Below are 10613 nucleotides of genomic sequence, written 5' to 3'. Positions count from 1 at the left end.
TCCGGGCCAGAGCAGGCTGAGGGGCAAGGGTCAGGGATAATCGGACCCGTTTGTCCGGTGGCAACAGTGCTTCCTGGTCACCAAGGGTCAACCCATAGGGTGGCCAGAGAGGCTGGGGGTCGGGGATGGGGAAATAAATGGAGGGGGAGGGAAGGAGAGACCATGAGAAACTCTTTCAAGCTCTCATTCTCTTCTCATGGGACTTGGTTGTTTGAGGCTGGACGTGCTGTCCACCCCATGTCCTGTCCCACGTCTCAGGCTCCTTACCATATCAGGTAGACCTTAATGCCACCTCCCTACATTATTTCTTGCTTCTCATAAAGGAAAAGGACAGTGAGGAACTAGAGCAGAGACGTACCATCAGGGGTTGAACCTGTGTCTTGTGTGTTTTGCCCTCCAAGTCTGTCCCTCCCAAGATCATGCTCTTGAGCCCCGGGTGCTCAGTGTCTGGCCAGGAGGAGAGTTATAAGAACAACAGAGACTAAGTCCGGCCTCCTCTCCAGGAAGCTGGCCGTCCAGCAGGGATAACAGATCCCATAGGTGCCCCGGTTTATAAGAGCCCCTTAAACCAAAGTTATGCCACTCAGCTAACCTGGACTATCACAGAGCAACCCCACTAGACAGTAAGGCATGTAGACCTCAAAGCACCAGTCAGGGTGCCTGAATCACTTTGGGAAGTGCCCTTTATTGGACGAACTTAAATGTCACTCACATATATCTTTAAAAATGCATATGGTGGGGCACCTGGGTGACTCAGTGGGTTAAGTGTCTGACTTCCGTTCAGGTCGTGATCTCGCAGTTTGTGGGTTTGAGACCCGCGTCAGGCTCTGTGCTGATAGCTAGCTCAGAGCCTGGAGCCTGCCTCAGATTCTGTGTCTTCCTCTCTCTCTGACCCTCCCCTGCTCACACTGTCTCTCTCTCTCTCTCTCTCTCTCTCTCAGAAATAAATAAAACATTAAAAAAAAATTTTTTTAAATACAAATGCATACGGAGGGGTGCCTGGGTGGCTCAGTTTGTTAAGCGTCCCAGTCTTGATTTTCCACTCAGGTCTTGATCTTGCGGTACGTGAGTTTGAGCCCCGTGTTGGGCTCTGTGCTGACAGTGCAAAGCCTGCTTGGGATTCTCTCCCCCTCTTTCTGCCCCTCCCCTGCTCATGTTGTCTCTGTTTCTCTCAAAATAAATAAATAAACTTATAAACATAATATTAAGATAAAAAAATAAAAATGTATATGGAGCTTCTACCACAGGCCAAACCCCGTGTAGAAACCTCTGCTACAAGACTGGGTCATTTACACATGCTGCCTGCCTGACCATGGACCTCTCTCCTTGACTGCCTGAGGAAAGCAGATGTGTCCACGAATACTTCACAGCATCAAGGCTAAGAGCCAGCACAGAGAGGCAGAAGGGCCAAGGGAAGGCCAGGGAGAACCAGGGAAAGCTTTCCTAGCTCACTCAGTAAAACAGCATCTCCCTCACTGCCAAGGTCTCTCATGTTGCCCTTTTTTATAGCCACGCCTACTTACCTCCTGTCCCACCTCTTCCTCAACCCCTGGCAGCCATTAACTTGCCCTCATTTCTACAGTTTTTTGTCAGCTCAAGAATGTTACAGAAATATAATCATACAGCATATAACCTTTCGGTTTTTCTTTTTAAGATATTTTTTAGTGTTTATTTATTTTTGAGAGAGAAAGAGGGAGAGAACATGAGAGCATGAGAGGGGGAGGGACAGAGAGAGAAGAAGACAGAGGATCTGAAGCAGGCTCTGCACTGACAGCAGGGACCCTGATTCGGGACTTGAACCCATGAATTGTGAGATCATGACCTGAGCCGAAGTCGGATGCTCAACCAACTGAGTCACCCAGACATCCCTACCTTTTGGTTTTTCAATCAATATAATTCTCTGGAGATTGATTCAGGTGTGTGTGTGTGTGTGTGTGTGTGTGTGTGTGTGTGTGTGTCTGTGTGTGTCTGTGTATGTGCATGTACGTGTGCAGGCTGTGTCATATCTCAGTGTAGATGTGGAATTTGTTTAACCGTTCACCCCTTGAAAGATATCTGGGTTGTTTCCGGTTTGAGCCTATTATGAATAAAGCTGCTATAAATATTTGTATACAGGTTTTTGCATGAACAGAAGTTTACATATCTTTGGGATAAGTGCCCAGAAGTGCAATTGATGGTTCACATGGTAATTATATGTTTAGTATTTCAAGAAACTGTCAAATTGTTTTCCATCGTGGCTGTAACGTTTTACATTCCTATCCGCAGTGTAGGAGTCATCCGTTTTCTCCACACCCTTGCCACTGCATGGTGGTGTGACTATTTTTTATCTTTGCCATTCTGATAGGTGTGCAATGATATCTCACTGTGGTTTTGCATTTCCTCAATGGCTAATGATATTGGCCATCTCTTCATGTGTTTGCTTGCTCTCCATATGTTCTCTTCATACGAAAATGTCCTTTCGTGTCTTAGACCCATTTTCTAATTAGATTGTTAGCTTTATGGTTGGATCTTGAGAGTTCTGTATATATGCCAGGTACTAATCCTCGCCATATATGTGGTTTGCAAACATTTCCTCCTACTCTGGAGCTTGTCTTTCCATCTTAACAGGATCTTTTTCAGCACAATGTAAACTTTTTAATTCCAATGAGGTCCAATTTATATGTTTCCTTTTATGGATGAGGTTTTTGGTGTCGAGTCGAAGAATTCTCGGTCTGCTGCAGATCTTGAAGGTTCCCACGGGTTTGCTTTTGTTTCCCAGAAGTTGTATAGCTGTCTCACTTACACTCAGCGCAGGATTCATTTTGAGTTCATCTTTGTATAAGGTCTGAGACTTAGTCAGGTTCCTCTTTTTGTCTACGGATATCGCTCTGGTGCCATTTGTTGTGAAGGCAGCCTTTCCTCCACCAAATCCCTTTTGCGCTTTTGTCAAAAACCAGTTGGGTACATTTGTGAAGGTCTATTTCTGGGTTCTGGGTTCTGTTCTATTGATCTATGTGCCAGTCTCTCCTCCGGTATCACTTAGTCTTGATCACTCAGCTATATAAAAAATTTTAAAGCGCAGTAGACTGATTTCTTCCACTTTATTCTTTTTCAAAACTGTTTTACTAGAATAGTCTAGTTCCTTTACCTTTCCATAGAAATTTTAGAATAATCTCTCTATTTATAAAAAAAATCTTGTGGGATTTTGATAAGAATTGCATTAAGCCTGCATATCAGTGTGGGGAGAATTGACATCTTTACTGTATTGAGTCTTCCAGTCTATGAACACAGTAGATTTCATTATTTAGATATTCTTTAATGTCTTTCATTGACACTTTTTTTTAAAAGTTTATTTATTTNGGGAGACGGAGAGAGGGAGAGACAGAATCCCAAGCAGGCTCTGTGCTGTCAGCGCAGAGCCTGACAAGAGCTCAGACTCGCAAACCATGAGATCATGACCTGAGCCGAGATCAAGAGTCAGACGCTTAACCATCTGAGCCACCCAGGCGCCCCTCATTGATATTTTGTCATCAACAAAATGTCTGCTCTGCCGTGAACCAACTGTGTGACCTTGGGCATATCGCTTCTCAGAACTTCAGTTTACCTTCCGTAAAATAGGTATAGTAACACCTACCTTGACGTGGCATGGAAAAATAAGATAGCAAAGGAGAAGCATCTGACAGGAAGCACTTGATGACTTATTCCCCTTGATTGATCTTTTCTCTCTTCTTTCTCTTCTTCCCAGTGTGCACTTCTGATGCCTGTATTCGCCTCCACTTTGTCTTATCGTTTCATCCTTTGTTTCTTAACCTACTTTCACTCTCGAGTCTTTCATTCTTGTGCCTTTATTTTTGTCTTATTCTCACTGGCTTTTCCTGTCTGTTCTCCCTTGATATTTGTCATTTGTTGTGTTTGGGGCATTCTCTTTTTCTTGTCTTTGGACTCTGAGAGTGAGCCTAGAGCCAGTTAGCCTGGATTTCAGTCCACACAAACCATAGCTTTGGGGCAGTTGGCTTACCCTCCCTTTGAGCCTCAGTTTCTTCATCTGTAAAATGGGGGAAACTGTATCTACCTCATACGTCTTCTGAAATGATTACATGAGTTAACACATGTAAAGCATTCAGAGTACAATCTGGTGTATGGTGAGCCCCCCTTAGGTTTCAACTACAATTATTGGGATTTTACCTATTATGCCTTGTTTCTCTGGTCTTTTCTTACTATTCACTTACCTTCCATCATCATCCCTTCTTTTTCATTCGTACCTCAGTATGTCCATATTCACATGACTCTGCTTTCTCGTGGTTGTCTTCTCTGCACCTCTCCTGCCTCCTAGTCTCTAATCATCGTTGATAGATTGGCACTAGCCCAGGAAATCTGTCCCTTGGGCTGTAGACAGGAAACAAGTGGTTTTTCATTTTGATTTAATTATTAATCTCCTTTATTATTTAATGCAGAATACATACAGTGCAGGGTTGCAATGAGGAGAATGTATTAGGACTGCGCTGCTCACTTTCAAAGAGATAGCAGGCTTAAAAAGGAAAAGTACTGGATAGACAGATACAAATGTGGGGAAAATGGAAAATGAGTTAATTTGATTTTCATGCCCTTTTATTCATGATTTTTCATACATCATCTGCAGGGGGCTGGTGGGTGAATCTGCATTGTGGCCAGTAAGCCATGGCTAAGTATTAGGAAAAATAGACGTAAGGGCCCCTCGAGTAGCCCACAGCAGTTGCCGAGGGCAACGAAATATTCCATCTTAAGCAAATGAGGGCCAAACAGATTGGAAAACTCAGTCACAAGCTTCCAGGCCTGCTCCGTAGATGCACTGCTCAATCATTAGGTACATATGAAATGTTAAATTGCTTGAAAGGTACTCACAACATGATTAAGACTTTCAAATCTATATTCCATACCTTGAAATAGGCCTAATTTTGCCCTTTTAAAAATTGCTGGATATATTTGGACTCACTTAAATATACTCAACGAGATCTTTTAAATACCGTCAAACTGATCCTTTTGTTTCTGTATTTTCTCCAAAGAATTGAACTCCACCAGCAAATGCCAGATCTGTCTGCTCCCATTTCAGACAAGAACTGTGTCTTCCAAAAAAAAAAAAAAAAAAAAACAAAACCTAGAACCTAGAGTGAAACACCTCCTCTCCTTGCTTTTAATCTTTATCGTGAAGTGTCAGTATTTTTTCAGTATTTTTGTTTCTTTAATAACGAAGGAAGCATGGGATTTGTCCACAGCACTTCTAATAGAGTACCTGCTTCTCTCCAGATGCCATAAAATAACGCATGAGGTTTTATTACTTCCTTGGAATGTTGGTGCTGAGTCCTCCAAAGATGTAATTTGAAAGAGCAGCTAATGATCTTCCCTTGTCTGGGCTGCCCGGGGCTCTGAAGGCCCCAGACTCAACCTCCTGGTGCCCCTTGTGGCATTGACTGGCCCCTTCACCATGCAGCCAGAAGTCAAGGCCACCTGTTAAGCTTTTTGTTACATTTTTCAGTATTTATATTACATAAAACTTCACACTCAGTGTTGCTATCTACAGTGTCATCATCTTGGGAAGGGGTTAACCAGCATGTGTGTGCCCTGCGCAAGCCACAACTGCAACTAGAAAGTGAGATTAATATTATAGGATTCTCATGAGCCAATCCAGGAGTTGTGAAAGTGCCTCAGTGGAGATGCCAATTATTATTCTTGGCATAGTATTACTATTACTATTACTATTATCCTAATGACATATACCAATAATACTGGTATTATTTCATAACTTCGTACCTGGTCTTAGCCTTTAACAATTCAGGCTAGGGAACCAAATGCATTATAATACTATTTGGTATGTGGGGATGAGCACTGGGTGTTATATGGAAACCAACTTGACAATAAACTATTTAAAAAAATACTATTTGGTAGCATAGAATTTTCCTGAAACAATGGCAGCTATTTCATTACCATTATGATTCCCTTAGATATTCCCATTTCTTACGTAAGAGACCCAGGGTAGGGACCTATGCTTAAATGTGTAATTCAAGGCAAGGTATGTGGCCAAGAAAGTCAGGGTTATAATTTGGACCCAAGCTCACACTCTGTTTCATACTCTGGACGTGTGATGGGCATCACGTAGGAAGGCAGGAGTGCCTGAGCTCTGCCATTTGGCCACTGTCAGTTCAAAACCGGGTTTAGCTCTTCAGGACTCACTTGACCTTCAGCAACTTCTTTACATTCTCTGACTCTCAGTCTCCTTGTTTATCTAACAGACACACTGTCCTTAACCCTACAGTGTTGGTGAGACAATTAAGTGAGTTGACATACACAAGGCACCTTTGGAGTCGCCTACACATGCATATTTCACTTCCACGGCTCTTCTGCAAAGAAAAACAAGAAGTCAGCATAACCAGCCACAGGAAATAAATTGAGCACATGTTCTAAACAATAGCAGAACGAGTGGAAAGGGCAGAGGGAAAGTGGCACAGATGGAAAGGTGCTCTGAGTCAAAACCAGACACAGCTGAGTTATTCTGGGAGCAGCCTCAGTCCTGCATCCATCTCCTGACCTTGACTTTGCTCTAAATAATAATCCCCCTCGTGCTGAGGGGCCAGACTCAAGAGCTCCCCTTGGAGGGGAGAGAGGCTGCCCCAGGATGGAGGCCTGGGATGTCTGCGCAGGAGAGGTGTCTGAGTCTGTGACCGCGCTCCAGGAAGGGGCCGGCTGAGCCAGGCCGATGCATGAGGCCCTCATTGCCCGAGGCCTCCTCACCTGCTTACCGCAGCTGCTCTGTCGCAGTGGCCTTGGCAGCCCAGCTATCAGGAACGTGGTGTGCCGGGACATCCACGGTGATGAAGTGTCCTATCTGACACAGCCTGTTCCTCCGACCACATTGTCCCGGGCTCCATGTTCCAATGAAAGTCCTGCACATGCGCCGACCCCTCCCCCCATTCCAGAGAGAGGGGTGCCGGAAATCATTTTGGTGATGACAGATCTCTGCAGCATCCCCTTCACTGGGCACTCTGCTTTGAGCAGAGCTAACAACATGTGTTCCCTGAGCCCTCGAGGGCCCATGAATGCGAGGAGCAGCCTGGGCACAAACCAGCACAGGTGGTCTAACCCCACCTGCATCAGAGCCTCACAGCCCTGTTATTCTAGAATCCTGTCATCGCTGGTGATCAGTATCCGTTGCCTCAGAGCCAGAAACAAGCTCGGGAGCTGACCTGCCCCAGGCTCCTGTCCTGACAGTCCCTCTCTGGAGAGGGAGCTCCTTCCACCTTCTTTGAAGCATTTATGGAAACTACAGAAATTTCTCCCCGCTGAGAACCACGTCCACCGTGACTGAAATGGTGAGCTGCAATGCTTGTCCAAGGTTCTGCTCACTACCTTGTATTTGCAAAGGGTGCCGTTGGAGAGGGACAGGCAGCTAGACAGAAGATTCACCGTAGGAATGCTGAGGGGTGGTGACAGTCGCCTGCACGATGGAGGAGACTGGGGAGAACAAGCCTGTGCGTGAGGAGACGGGGCTCGTGAGGACCATAGGAGCCAGATCAGTGGGCAGGGAAGGAGAAGCCCTCTCCTTGCTATGATGTGAGTCCCAGATGGGCCTTCTGGTTTCCTGTGTACTGAGGGCTGACAGGCCATGTTCATAGAAGACCTGTTGGTGAGGAGAATGTTTTGGCGCTGCCACAACTCTTCACGCCATGCTCAGCGTAACTCAAAGTACAATCCAATGCGTCTATGTGGGGAAAAAGCCTCTCTCCAGCTCGGAGCCCAGAAGTATGAATTCCACTGACAGACTGAATCCAGCTCACAGACATATTTTCTTTGGTTAGCTCGCTGTCCCAAAAATTCTTGAATTAGTTGTCAACATTGAAAAAAAAATCCCTGTTTAAAAGTCTTCATTTCCCATTTTTCTGGAAAAAGAAAGAGGAAGGTCTTAGAGCACCAGCTCCACATTCTGACTCTGGCAACAACTAGCAATGGCCTAATAACGGTTGTTCCCGTTAGGATTATGTGTATGTGCTCACCCCACTCCCCACCACTCCCTATTGTTTCCCGAAACCCAGAGCAAGTTTTAGTTGTACTTATGTATTCGTATAATTGCTTTTCCCAGGGTAAAGAGAATGAAATCTTTTAAAATCCTTTTCTCTATCAAAAACGTGAAAGCAAAGGCCTAAGGAGGGCTTCTATTTGAATACAAAATGGCAGAAAGTGTATTATCTGGACACAACCAATGAGCATTGAAAGAATTCATTCCAGCACCTTGGCTCACTTAGCTCTATGGACCGCAGAGTTTGTACCAGCCTCACGGGTCTGGTGACCACAGCATGCACTCTCCACTCAGCTAAGACATTCAGGAATGGCAAGGTATTCACCCCACTCCTGGCAGAGGCAGACACTTTAGATGAAGGAGACTTACTCTTAGTGGACTTGGTGGCTGATGGGTCGGTATGGCTTTCCTGTAAGGGGCCATATTGTCCAAACTGACATTTCTGGGAGTCGAAGGGGCACTGGTGGTTATACCTGAACAGGTGTCAGCTGGGGCATGTGGATCCCCTGTCCCTTTCGAACAGTTAGGGACCTGTGGGGGCAAGCCGCTGTTAGAAAAAGTCAAGGGCAGCTGTAAATCTGAGCAGGAAGCCTCTGAAGGCAAATAGGAGGGTGGATGGAAGACACAGTCCCCTCGGAAGGAAAAAGAAGGCGGCTCCGGGCAGCCTGGGTTCACAGGGCAGCGCAGCAGCGACTCATGAAGTGGTTTCATGGCACAGACCAGGCGTGTGTCCATCCGGCAGTCTCCTGGGCTGGATATTTCAGGGTCAGATCTCCAGTGAGGCCCAGAACCACTGGGAGCCTGGTCAAACCCTGAGGGCCGAGGACAAGTAACCTCAGAGGCGGCGGCAGCTGCTTTTAGAGGTTCTGTAATCAGACATACACGGTCCAGCCACTTAATCGCTCAGTGACGTTAAGCAAGTTACTAAATCATCTGTAAATTAAGACAGACTTAGTAGATCTTTCAGAATATTCAATGAGTCAATGCATAAAAATCACCTAGCACAGAGATGGCACCAGACGGGTACTCAGCACAGCAGCTTCTCATGGCAAGCAGGCTCATACCACCTCACTCACCATGGCCAAGCCAAATTAAGGACGGTGTCTTGGTCTGTCACTCTCTACTGCACTCTTTGCCTGCGTGGTCCCCACCAGACCGTGACGCCTAGAAGACAGGGGACCTCAATCTGTTAGAATTCCCTGGGGTCAGATTCTCTGGGGGTGGGTCCGAGGTATCAGCCTGCTGTCCAGCTCTGGGCTGATTACAATGCACACCCACCTTGGAGAAGTCTTGCAACTCAGAGAGGACAAACAGGGGACGCATGGGTGGCTCAGTTAAGGAAGCCACCACCAAGAGCCACGACTTTTAATATCTGCTTCCGTCATGATCTCAGCGTTCCTGAGATCAAACCCCGAGTCGGGCTCAGGGTTCCTGGGATCAAACCCTGAGTCAGTCTGCCCTGACAACATGGAGCTTTGCTTGGGATTCTTACTCTCTCTCACTCTCTCCGAACCTTGCTCACGTGCCCTCTCTGTCTCTCTGTCTCTCTCTCTCTCTCTGTCTCTCTCTCTCTCTCTCTCTCTCTCTCTCAAAGAGAGAGCTCAAAATGATTGGGCTTTAAAATAAAATACCTGATGGGTTTTTAAAAGACGTATTACTACTGCACTCCTTTGCCATTAAACCACAGAATGCGCTGAAGTCTTTGGTTTGTTTTTTTTTTAAGAATGGTAATTTTGAAAGCTGGGAGAGCAGGACTGGCCCCCTGGCAGCAGCCAGCCCTTGAGTGTGGTTTGGGCACAGATTCTGGGGCTTTGGGGGCGCCCTCCCTGAGGAAGCAGGGCTCAGACATGGGCTTCTGGGCCAGCCCCACCCATCCAAGGACCCTGACGGTCTTGCTCTGTGCTATCCCCCCCCCCCACCTCTCCAGCTGCTTGTGCCTCGGTTGGGAAGGGCAGTCTGCAGTGTCCCCCAGGGAGCTATAAAGGCAGAGGCCAGAAAGGCAGGGCAGTTTCCAACCTTTTGTCCTCTGGCAGCCTGATGAGAAAAGAAGGGTCATGGAAAGCCCCTTGCATCTCATCCCGAGAGGAGCAATGGACAGTGGCCAGGGTCATGCTGGGGAACCCCAGGGAACCCCCGACCCCACGCTCCAGGCACCCCCTCTAGGGATTCCCAGATCCCCTCCATGCTTGTGGTTGGGGCTCCACTGTCCCGGTCACCTTTCCTCCTCTTCATCCCGCTCCTGCCCCAGGGTTCAGGAGGGCAGCAATGGGGGACCCAGGAAGAGAGGAGCAGAAGAGCGAGGCTCTGCAGGTCACTCTGTAGGAGAGCCGCCCAGATCTGAGCACCCACCGGAACAGCCTCCGCCTCTGCGTGCCAGGACCATGGCAGGAGAGTTCTTAGAAAGTTCTTCAGGCACAGCCTCTTGGGGACCCCAGAGAGACTGGGGCGAGCTGAGACCTCCTTTCTAAGCAGCAGGGACTCATCCAGCACAACCACTGTGGGTTCTAGGGCGCTTCCCCGAAGTAGCGGTGTGTCGGGGCAGGGGGCAAGGCCCCCCCCCCCCCCCCCCCCCCCACTCCCCCCCTCA

Source organism: Crocuta crocuta, unplaced genomic scaffold (assembly GCF_008692635.1).
Source record: "Crocuta crocuta isolate KB4526 unplaced genomic scaffold, BGI_CrCroc_1.0 scaffold172, whole genome shotgun sequence".
Classification (NCBI taxonomy): domain Eukaryota; kingdom Metazoa; phylum Chordata; class Mammalia; order Carnivora; family Hyaenidae; genus Crocuta; species Crocuta crocuta.
The sequence above is the reverse complement of the archived record's forward strand: the minus strand, read 5'-3'. Positions refer to the sequence as shown.